This window comes from Gallinula chloropus (genome assembly GCF_964237585.1).
Source record: "Gallinula chloropus genome assembly, chromosome: 7".
Taxonomy (NCBI): domain Eukaryota; kingdom Metazoa; phylum Chordata; class Aves; order Gruiformes; family Rallidae; genus Gallinula; species Gallinula chloropus.
Window position 1 is genome coordinate 22931441 of NC_140092.1, and position 11902 is coordinate 22943342.

Sequence of the window (11902 nt, forward strand, 5' to 3'; positions counted from 1 at the left end):
GTGGAGAGGTCTCGCTCAACAGATCAGGGCATTCAGAGAAGCAGCTCCATTTGGAGGCGCAACTCTATTAGCACTTAGCTGCTTCTCACCCCTCTCAAGCTAAAGACCCAACAAAATTCATCATCTGCCTCAAAACTGGCTGGTCACCAAACCCAGAATAACTGCTGGCATGCCGAGCTGCGCCTCTGCCAGCCTCAAGGCACTGATGCACCTGGCACTGACATCCCTCACACACTCTGCTCTGACGTCGCTGCTGACAGCAGAGTCCTCCAGCACCAGCCTGCCCTAGACTGAGGACCAGCCGGGCACCAAGTGCCTCACAAGCAACTGAAGCTGTTACCACTCTCCTCAATAAGGATGGTACTTCTCTTGGAAACTACTGAAATACATCATGGAGCTTCTTGAGGGCACTTACGTAGGCAACTTCCCTCCTCCACTGTCCTGCTGACCCCAGTGCCTCTTCTGATGGGTACTGGAATGACAAGTCCAGAAGATAGTCCTACAAACACTGACCTTAGTGGGCTTGAGGATCTCACTCGTGCCCTTCCATCCAGAGACCATTAATTCAATGATTGTCTTCCAAACCTGTTGTTTATATCATCTGTCTAAATACCCTACCTTTTTTTGCAGTCATCATGTATCAGCTTGAGTAATAGCTCTCACAGCTGTTTCTCTTTTCATGGTAATCTCTAAAGATAATAAACCCCAAACAGGGTGGAAGGGTTTCTCATTTGCAGATGTGGATCTAATGAAGTTTGCCTAGAGATGTTTCCATCACAGAGTTCTGACAACTCGATTAATCCCAACATACCTGTTAACTGCAGTTCAAGTGATCCATGCTAACCAAGCACGTATACAGCCTTCAGCTTTGCAAGTGTAGGCTAACACATGCCAAACAAAACTTCCTTTAGCCAAGTTTTAAGGGAAAGGGGCTTTCCCTTGCGTTTGCAGGACATAACGGCTCAAGACAGTCAATTACCAGAGCTCAAGCCTGAAACTGTAAGCTATTAAACTCTGATCACAGAAGAGCATGTCTAAACCTGCTGATGGGAACCATGGTAGAAGCAGCAAATCAGAATTTTTAAGAAATTTCTGCCCCAGATTTAGCATCACTGGCAACAAACACCGCTTCAGAGCCGTGGCAGGAGGAGTTCGTCCCCACCGGAGGGCCATCAAAAGTATGCATCACCCCTCAAAGATACAATTCTAACTCTAAACCACATGGGTATTTCAGTAGGGCATCCCGTTACATTTGATTATATGTAACTCAAAAATCAAAGCTGCTTGCACCCCTTTTGTGTTCCAGGCAAGCTGTTAAAAGCAAGGTCATCCAAAGCACAGCTTGTCCCTGCTTCTTGCAATCCTCCAGTCTGGCCCACCAGAAGTGTAGCATGTGTGGGTAATAACAAATTCTTGAAATAGGATAGTGGCTGCAGAGCACATGTTCATCCCCTGGTTATTTCAGTGCAGGCACAACTTGATAACTCAAAGGGTCTAAAAGTATGTATGTGTCTGTTTAAAAACAAAGGCATTTGGGTCTTGTCAGTGGGATGCAGTGTTTCACACTTGAAAAAAGCTGTTTGCACATGTTGGGAGGCTGTCTCCTGCCACGGGTTTTGCTGTCCACTGGGCTAAAAAGCCCACTTTCCAGAGTCTTACTACAAACAATGTGTACAGTGTCTGTCATCACTGCACCACTGCAGTGTGCAAAGAGGGATAAATGCAATGAGAGGAGTAGTACTCTTCCACCGCTTCTGAAAAGTTTGGCCTGAGGAGACAGACAGGGACAGGCGATCACAGAGTAAAAGTTGCCACCATTTTACCTCAACAGAAACAAGGCCACAGCAGCAAAGCCACTGTGCTCAGGAGAGTGCTGGAAACCAGGAGCTTACCCTACGGCAGGGAAGCACATTGTAGACTGCAGAACTCCATTTGGGAACTCAGATAAGGTCAATACAGCCTTCAGTATTATAGTCTCCTTGGGTGATGGAGTTATGTGGGTTTGTAAAGGCTCAGGAGCTTTAGAAAAACATTATGGTTCTGAACGTCTATGCTGTAGAAGTCCACATGAACCACAGCTCATCCTGTCCTAATACCTGTGAGGGAAGTTTACCCGAGTATAACGGCATTTGTAAAAGAAAGGGGGGGCGTGGGGGTATGTGTATGTAAGAAAAAAAGCTATCTAAACTGCAGGAGGTCTTATTACAAAGACATAAAGAAAAAGTTCTTCAGAAGCACAGGAGGTGTCTCATGGTACATAAAAAATGACAGTCCCTTTCATTAGAAGGTCTGCAACCTAACTGGAACATGCCACAAGGGAAACAAAGAGGATAGACCAGGAGGGGTGAGCGACAGCAATGTATTACTGAGCAAAGGCCATCACATGGTTGAACAGCTTTTATGTATATGCAGAATAAATAATACTTGCAAAGAAGTCTGACAACAGAAATGGGTGCTCTGAAGGAACCTAGCTGAGGGGAAGGCATCCTGCCTGACATGGCGCAGAAAAGATTTTGATATGTCCACACTTAGAGCAAAAAGAACAAGAAAGCTTAGGATTTCCACACAAATGCCCTGCCATGGGGCTGTCCACATGGACTGTTCCCCTGGTGGCAGAGGCAGGGCACTGATCAGCCTAGATGGAGAGTGGTCTGAGAAGATGCAGGTGAGCTGAAGGAAGCTGGAGAGGTTTTTCATTTCATTTTGCTAGATCACATCCTGCTTGAATTTCACTGTAATCAGAACATTTCCCAAAAGCATTTTGATCTTGCTGAACTGGCAGATTCTGACCAAAAATATCTCCTTTGCCTATTTTAGTAGTAACCATGGAAGCCAGCTTTGCACAGACATTCAGTTGAGAGAGAAGGATGGTGAGAGACAGCAAGGTGAACACGGACAAGCTGGGAAACAGGGCTTCAGCAGTTTGTATGGACAGACTGGGCGGCATTAGCACAGACAAAGGGGAGAACTGGCACACATGGGTTTAGAAGGAGGAGCACAGGGACTGCACAAACCCCAAAGAATTCACTGAAGAAACCAGGTATAGACTGGCACATTGGCAGTAACTAGATTAAAAATGACTGTTCTGATAATTTACTTTTTAAGTTTAGCTGAAACACAAATACTTGTGCTACAGACGCTAGTTTAACATACCATAGGGGGAAAATAATTCCTCACATTCTGAAGCTACAAATAACCATTCCCAAAACATCTGGCACTTGCAAAATAGGGAGGCAGGATGCCAGACTAGATGGACTTTCAGTCACAATGATCTTAAATTTTCAGGCATACAGGAAGAGACAGACAATATTCCTAAACTTTATAGTATAGAGAGAAAAGACATCAGTCCTACATGTGTAACACTTCCAGTTCAATTTATAGCAAACAGAGCATGTCTGAGATTGGCTTATGTTAAGAAATCATTCGGAGCTCCTTAGCACATGGAACAACGTAGTATCAGACAGACATACTCCTTTTCTGGTAAATAAACAACAAATCAGATTACAATGAAAATCATTCGTTCCCCAGGGAACGGTCTCCCAATTCCCACTTGAAGTAAGTTATTTTGACCCTGCTTACTTACAAGAGTGTGTCAGTAAGTCCTCCTGCCCATGTCTGGGTTTTAGCACATTTTAGCAAGCTTACATGCTGGAATGTATCAAGTTCATTAAAACTGCTCCTAAAACGCTATGTAAATATTGTTCTCTTGGAAGTAAATTCCTCTGAGAACTTGTTCTGAATGGTCCATGTTAAACGTAGACCGTGATTTAATCCAGTTTGGATTTGAGATGTATCACAAAAGAAGAAAAATAATCCCTGTTGAGAAGTCTGCCCAGTGCCTGAGCAACGTTCCCACAACTCAGCAAGCCAGGAGAAAAACGCCTTGTCACAAAAAACCCCCAGGTGACGGCAGCTGGTTTGACTGTGGTGGTGGTGCTGCATCTGAATGCCCCATCATTTCTGCCCCAGCAAGAATTAATGCTGCTGGCATCATCCCTTGTTAACAGCAGTGTAAAAGGTAGCGATATTTACATAAATTCTTGAAGCAGGTTATTGCTCTATTGATCCATTAGCAAGAAGCCATCCCCTGGATCCAAACAGATGAGAGCACCGGGAGCACGGCACTGGTACAGCACTCCTGCTCAGCAAGTTTTTACACTGCTGTGGTAGCAGGCATTAGAACTGTGTTGAATAAATGGGTTCTAGCTTGCTGTTCTTCCAGAAAAGAGAGTGGTTTGGGCCCATTTCCAGCAACCTCAGAGAAACTGCAGGGCAAGTCGCTGACAATTCCCTGCCAGAAGCTCAGCCTTGCTGCTCAGAGCTTGCTACTAGCTTGGCAGCCTGCTGCATGCACCTAGCAGCTGTCTGCATCCCCATGCTGCCTCTCCCTGACTCCCTGCCAAGGCCCGCAAAGGACAAACGGAGATTCCCACTCCCTCACTGTGCCCTGCCTTCCAGCCACAGCCATGCTCCAGGCGAGCTCAGCAATTACCCAGAGCAGCCAGGGAACACCTCATACCCGCTTGTCTCAGTGTGGGAAGGCGGTGGGGTTAGGTCCTGCTGTTCTGCAGTTCAATCAGCCACTGGTTTTGAAAATAAAAAGCATTAAAAAAGAATAATCAAAGATATCTGCCAAGTTGGGAGAGGCAGGAGCTTCTCCAACTCTCCTGGGCTTCTGCTTGGAGACCCTGGACTACCCCCAGCTACAGGCTTTTCACCTCACAAGGGTGTGCTCAACTTTCCAGCCCCACAGAGGAAAATTTACAAGATTTTAAAAAATGTATTTCAGATAAAATATTTAGGGCACAGGAGATTTTCGTATCAGTTCATAAAAGATTTAAATACTCAAATGTAAATGGTGTGTTGTGTATTATTGCAAGGCAGCCTCAGGAATGGAAATTTGAGAAAAAAATGTTTCAACCTATCAAGTTCAGATGACACTCGTAAAAGACTGCCTGATCTGAGAGCTGCCAACAAGATAAGTAAAACCAAATTCACCAGCACTGCTGCAACAGCCAAAGAGATTATCTGCTTAACAGGTGATAATGGGAGTTGAGACCTTACAAGAAGTAGCTGCCATTTCTGGGACAGGCTGCCAGTGAAATCACCATCTCCACAGGAAATGTGTGGCTTTCAAGGGATAGAACTGGAAGCATCACACAGCAGGTTGCAGTTGGTCCTGACTTTATTCCCAATGCTGTACTCAAAGTGTTTCAGGGGTGTTTAGTACCCCAGAGAGCTATGTGAAAAAACTGCTATCCCCAGTGAAAACACTTTGGGTTTCCAGCAAAATGTGAGTTGCCATATCATCTCATGGAGACAGTGCAGATATATGGCCCATGAAGTCCTGCATGGTCTCTGTTTCCAAATGCTTCCCCCAAAAGGATGACTTCTGCCTTTGTGCAGATGATCTATGCAAGTAGCAAGTTGGCAAGATACAGAGCTTCAGCTCCAAGACAAACATGGTACTGGGATCTTTAATGTTAGCTCTCACATCTCAGGATAGGCAGGAGGACGACCCATCTCAACATTGGAAGGTTTATCATCATGCACATATAATGTTGCCTCTTTTCATACAAAGTGATTTACCTGTATTTAGGGTCTCGTTATTTCCCTTGGTTTACAGCATTCACAGTCCTGCTCTTTGGACATCCCAGGCATAGCCAAAAGGGGTCATCTCCCCCTCTCGCATCCAAGCACGCTCCTCCACCCAGCCTTCTGCCCAGAGATGCTGCTTATTGCCTTCACCATAAGCCTGTACTGCAATTGCTTTCCTCTGACTCCTGTTTTGTTTGTTTGAGATGCTTTTTTCCCCTCTCCATGGCGCTCTGGTTTTTATCAGACATGGTTCTGCTCCAACCACTCACCAGCCACCAGAATCCAGTTTATATTCTAGCCTGATGCACTCCCTCAATCTGGGCATTAGCTTCTACTGCTTCAGCCACCACTAAACAAGGAATGTGTGTTTGCTTCCTCTCTTAGCTGGCAGTAAAATGCTGACAGCAAACCCATGAGCCTATAGATCAAAGAAACATTTCCTAACCGTCACGTGCAGGAGCATTCTGGCCAGCCTGAGAAGTCCGTCTGTCTCCCTTCATAAGTTCTGAAGTATTGCACACCCACAAACTACTACTGGAGGCAAACTCTTCCATGTCCAACACCAGCTGTCCAACACCACCAGTGATTTTAGAATCCTGCCTGGTGCTGTAAACCAGAGGATGTGTCTCAAATAAAGGTACTTCTGCCTGGGGAAAAGCAGTATGATTTGCTTGCCTACAAATACCCACTGCAACGTAGGGAGTCATAGGATATCTAAAGTTGGAAGGGACCCATAAGGATCATCCAAGTGGAACTCCTTGTTCCTGGCAGGGCTGCCTAAAGCTAACCCATATAACTAAGATAGTTGTCCAGACACTCCTTCGACTTCGACAGGCTTGGTGCCATGACCACTGCCCCGGGAAGCATGTCCCAGCCACCAAACATCCTCTCAGTGAAGAACAATCTCCAATTTGAACTTCCTCTGACACAAATTTGGAGGCAAGCAAAGCTAATGCTATCAAAAGGAGTAACACCTTCCACTGCCACTATCCACTCCTCTGCTGAGCAGATCACACAAGTGCAATCAACAAGGTTAGTTTAAATTATGGATTCACTGGACTTGGCTGACCTGCAGCAGATCTGCACTCAATTCTCTTTTTGACAGCAAAGCTGCTTCCAGTAGATCAGCAAAGACTGTTCTGAGCTGTAACAAAACTGAAGAGCTACAGTATCACAGACCCTACCAACTTCCAGCCAAATTCCACAGGGGGCTGAGCATACCCAGCATAAATCAGAAACCAAACCCAGATGTTTGAGGGGGAATTTGGACAGAAAATCCATGAAACTTAAAGCCACGCAGATGTAGGAGACATCCAGCATGAAGATTAAAGTACAGACAAGCTGTCTAAAGGGAGTCTGTGGCAGATGTAAATGGCACGAAGGAATTTTTATTTTTTTCCTCAGCCCTAAATATTGTATTGACAGATTTCTGCATATCCAGGAGGAGAACCTTTGGATCCCTTTGTTCTAAGCAAATTTTCAACTGCTCAGAGGGTTGGGATTTTTTGGTTACACAAAACAGCTTTTGTAACTGTAGGACCAGAGACCTTCTAAATAAAGCAACAAGGAACCACCATCTGATTGCAGAAATACAAGACTAAACAATTTACAAAAACCCAAGCTAGTTCACAACACAGGATCTCATTCTCTTTAAGAAGAGTGGCCAGTGTCTTTCATTTGTGTGCAAACAGAAAGCAACAACGCGTTTCCCAAGGGAGGCATCCTGGTGGATCTGTTTACTAGAGGCACTAGGCCAACTCCAAAGGACTTAGGAAATCAGTCCTCTTCCACCCCTACTTCACTCAACTCACTGAAAAAGGGTATTGGAAAAACTACTTGGACTGGCTTTAGCTCCCATTTTGCTGTAGATTTAAAAAGAGCTGCACAGCCTGATCCAGAAACCCTCCCAACCAAGGGCAGAACAAGCACGACTGCTGCTTGTCAGCATCTTGCTAGCCATATAAATGAAAATATTCTTCTCTGCTTATATACTGCAACTTTAACCCAACAGTGATGACTTTATGCACTTGAACATACTGTTTCCACCAGCTCTTCCCCACAGTCTTCTGTGTCCCGCAGCAATATCCCAGTGGCTGAAGCCACTCAAGCAAACCAAAAACGTGCCACAGGCAGCAGTATGAAAGTCAGTGCCAATGCCATGGTTTTCTCCATTTGCAACATCTTTCCTCTCTGCACAGTCTGGTTCATGACAACTGGACAAGCAGATTGTATTAAAGCTCATGCCTACCTTTTCAAATGATTTCTCATCAAGTCTCAGTGGGAACTAATTGAAGATTAAACTAATCATTCCACGAGGCCTCTTATAGAGTGTTTTATCACTTTTTGTGATTATATTATTGAGAACTTCAATGAAGTGCTGATCTAGCAGGACCACGGAATTTATGAGCTGATGTGGCTGGACAAGCACACGTCTGGGACCTGAGGATTTGGGGTGTCCCTGGTAAATGCAACAAGGCAAGGATTTATTCATTTCTTATGGCAGGAAAAATGTCTAGGAAAACTGTGACAGTAAACGTTTTCCAAAATATCACCCTGCCTTTCTGACAACAAGGGGGCAAGTCTGACAAGAGCTGTTTGATGTTACATGAAATGTTCCTGACAAACTCTCTGATCTTCTCTGTCTCCTGAAACACAAGGAATACCATGACACCCAGCCAAAACCCAGCTCCTGTAACTCATGTTGATCTCTGCTTTAACTTGCTTCCACAATAACCAAATTCTTTCATCAACCCATCTGCAGCTCCATCCCTGACCTCTGATCTGCACAGTGCCTCTCTGGGTATCGTACATGGCTATCAGATAACGACAACTGACATCCAGACTTCCAGTAACCTCTGGGTAAAAGCCATAATGCTGGGGCATGGCAGACCCCCAGACAAACTAATGTGCTTTTTTCTGCAGTGCCTTGCAGGGTTAAAGAGTCACTTTTACCAGAGATGAAAGATGAAAGAAAGGTCCGAAAAGGTTTTGAAGCATCAGAAAACACCCCCTGGACTGTCAGAACCAGACACATCACTCAGTAATAGAACTCATGGTCCCAAAAGAAGGATCAGATTTTCAGGTTTCTTCTACTGTTAAGGCAAAAAAGATTCCTGGATACAGCTCACCACAACTATTGGGAATATTTTGGGAGTATTTTATACATCTCATTATTGTAAATGTTTTAGAAACATTAATATGCTGTATTCTACTCTGCCTCCTTATGTCTCTTTTATCTTTCAAATGAGAACTCCTTCAGGCAGGCAACACATGCAAGTTCCCATCTAAGCAATTAAAATATTACAGGTGGTGTGAGTTATCAGTCAAATTTCTTGGAACCACTCTCACCTTTAGGATAATTCAGGTGCTTCCCACTACTTTTGACATGTTACAATATGGGAAAGCAAGACCAGCTTTATTTTAAGATTATTAACATGATATGACTGCAGTGCACACAGAAATGGTCAAAAAAAATATTGACTCTTTCATTCCCCAAAAATCTGGATGAAGCTCCAGTAAAACAGTAAGCAAATCTTGTGAATAAGGTTTTCATTTACATTTGACTGTTAATTACTGTCAGAGAGCCAGCATCTGTGCCGCTGCCTATTTTATTTATACACACACATATATACACATACACACACACACTATTTATATCTTTATATATAGATATATACACATACATTTTATTTGGCTGATTTCTAATACTAATTATTCCAATATAAGTCTTGGAAGAGAACAGGAAGAGAGAGCTCAAGGAAGACCAGCCCACTGCCTTAAGCAGAGCCCACGGAAACCTCACAACATGCAGAACAACCTTCAGGAAGTGGAAGAACTTTGTGTTTTCCCCTTCCAGATACTGGAAACGCGTTGCATGACCCTACAGACCCCATCCCAGGGCAAATCCAAGACTGCTAAAAATCAAAAACATGCTCAGATGCCACAAGCTGGTTTTCTGTGTGCTGCAGCTTTACAGAATCACCAAAAAGAGAAATTATTTTGTCTTTATTTAAACAATATTCTTTATCAGAAACTTCTGCACGTAGAAGCCTGGGGAAACGAGACTGACTGCCAGTCCAATATGGGATTGTAAGAAGGCATGTCCACAAAAAAAGTTGTTAGAATCTCCAAACCATGAAGAAATGTTAACAGTCAACAAATTTTAAAATATACCCCTGCCAGTCTACCAGGTAACATCTCTGAAATGGTCCAGTCCCACACCAATCTCAGAGCCAGTGCATCAGCAGAAAGCAAATGGGTTCAAGGCCAAAGCACTGCTCAGTTAAACCCTATAAAACCCCAAAGTTGTAATCACAGAGAAACAACTCCTTACTAGGGAATGAAGTGACAACTTGACCAGCTCTGGCTGATGACAACACTCAGAAATCGCAGCCCCAAAACACTTGGCCCTATTCTCTTGCCCTCTTTTCAGCGGTGGAGCAGAAGGGAGGCACAGGCTCAACATACAAACCCACACTTCTGTAGCTTTGGGGGTTTTATGGTGCAAAAGAAAACTTTCAGTACCTGCTGTCCTAGGAACAGAAGATCCTCCATGAGCCTTGAAGTCAACGCAGGAGTCCTCGCAGCAGATCACTGACCCGGAGCAGAACTTCGTCTCTGGAGAAGAAAGAGTTGAGCAGATTACATGGGGAGAGAAGCAAGGAAATGTTTCAGAGCAATTGAGATGGAAGGTCAGTTGTGCTTAGCCAAGGTTATCTTCTAAAGGTCTACATGAGGTGGGTTTAGTTTAGTTTGAAACCTCTAGCTTTTCAAACAGCAAAGACAAATACATTCCCCATGCTATACAGTCCCATCGTAAATCACTTGAATTGGCCCATAAGCCTTCAACAACCTAATTCCTGTGTGCTGAAAGCTAATCTAAGTCAAAAGAATATGACAAACACCTGACTTACACATCTTGCCACTGCTAGCAAAAGGTGTCTCTTTAAAAGAGATCCCTGCCTCTCCCAGGCCACCAGCAGATGTAATTTTTCACAATTTTTCTCTCATCTGCCAAACTCTTCCATTAGTGAGTTAGTTAATGCTCCGTGCTCAGCATGATGCACTTCAGAGGATTGCAAATCTTTTTTTAAAACATGGTGGGTCCTGGAGGTATTGTTATCTCTATTTTACACAGATATAGCAAAAGAAAAAAACTCAAAAGCTTCTAATTGACTGTGAAAGTGAAGTAATTTTCAACAGAGAATTGGATGCTCTAGAGCTGAAGTCAACCTTGCACGTCCTTCAGTCACATCTCAAAATGAAACATGCCCTCAATGGCAAGGTCCTCAAAGCCACAGAGTTAACTAAGGAGTATTTCAATGGGAAACAAGTCCCAAGTTTAAGACTTGGAGCTAAATTACCCATGACTTCTATCCTCCAAGAAAATTACTGATTAGGTGTCTAACAGTCCACAGGAACATTGTTTTTCACCAAAAGAAGGTATTTGGGTACCTCAAGTTGTTCCTCCTCCGTGCTGTGATCCCACCATTTTGGCTGAGCTGAATCTCTTGGCACTTATGCCTGCGGAAGCCCACTTGGGATTGGGAACTTGTGACCACGGTTAACGCTCTTCAGTGTGGCTCTGGTATGAGGGAGCAGCTGCTCCCACTTTCATTTAAAGATGTGGCTGGAGGAAGAGGGTGTGGTTGGGGGAGCCTGAAAATAGCACCCGCCGCCAGGGCAAGGTGGTTTCAAGCTCTCCCTGATGGAGAGAGGTGCTGGGTTTTGGACTCTGCCTCCAGGGCCAGTTTTGATTTTTATCCAGTGATGTTTTCATGCAAAACATGTAGTAAGCAGCTTTGGGAATGCTGCCAGATACCTGCTCCCCACCTCCCTTCAGGGGAGGTCCCAACCAGTAGGCCACAGTCAGGCTCCCACTTGCTTCTCCTCTCCAGCTCTGAGAATCCTTCTCCTCACTGTGGCACAACTTCAATAGGAAGGGCTAGAGAGGTTGCCTACAGCCTGGGAAGGGACAGGTGGATTTGAATATCCCTTGGGAGAAGGAGGACCCAAACCCAAGTTCGACCACTTCTGAGACAAGTATTATAACCCTTAAATTATTATTTGAAAACCACCACACCAATCATTTGTATCTTAAGCAGCAGGTACAAGACTGTGAGCATAGACTTGGCAACCAGGCAGGTTTGACTCCCCTGGCCAGGTTTGGAGCTCACAGATTGTGGGAGCCACATGCTGGATCCAGCGTGAGAGCTGGAATGGCAACGGGAGAAGGGAATCCAGGAGCCTAACCAGGTATCACTGCAGAGAATTCAAGAGACAAGTTGGGGGCTGGGGGGAGTTG

At 44.5% G+C, this 11902-nt stretch overlaps 1 protein-coding gene across 1 annotated transcript in view; it reads right to left on the bottom strand.

The window, feature by feature from the left end:
* Positions 1 to 10216, bottom strand: part of MSANTD1 (Myb/SANT DNA binding domain containing 1) — a gene marked incomplete at its 3' end in the record, with an annotated part of 40780 nt that extends 30564 nt beyond the window's left edge. The window contains exon 1 of the mRNA XM_084266925.1: positions 10123 to 10216. The remainder of the gene's footprint in view (positions 1 to 10122) is intronic.
* Positions 10217 to 11902: the final 1686 nt, after the last annotated feature.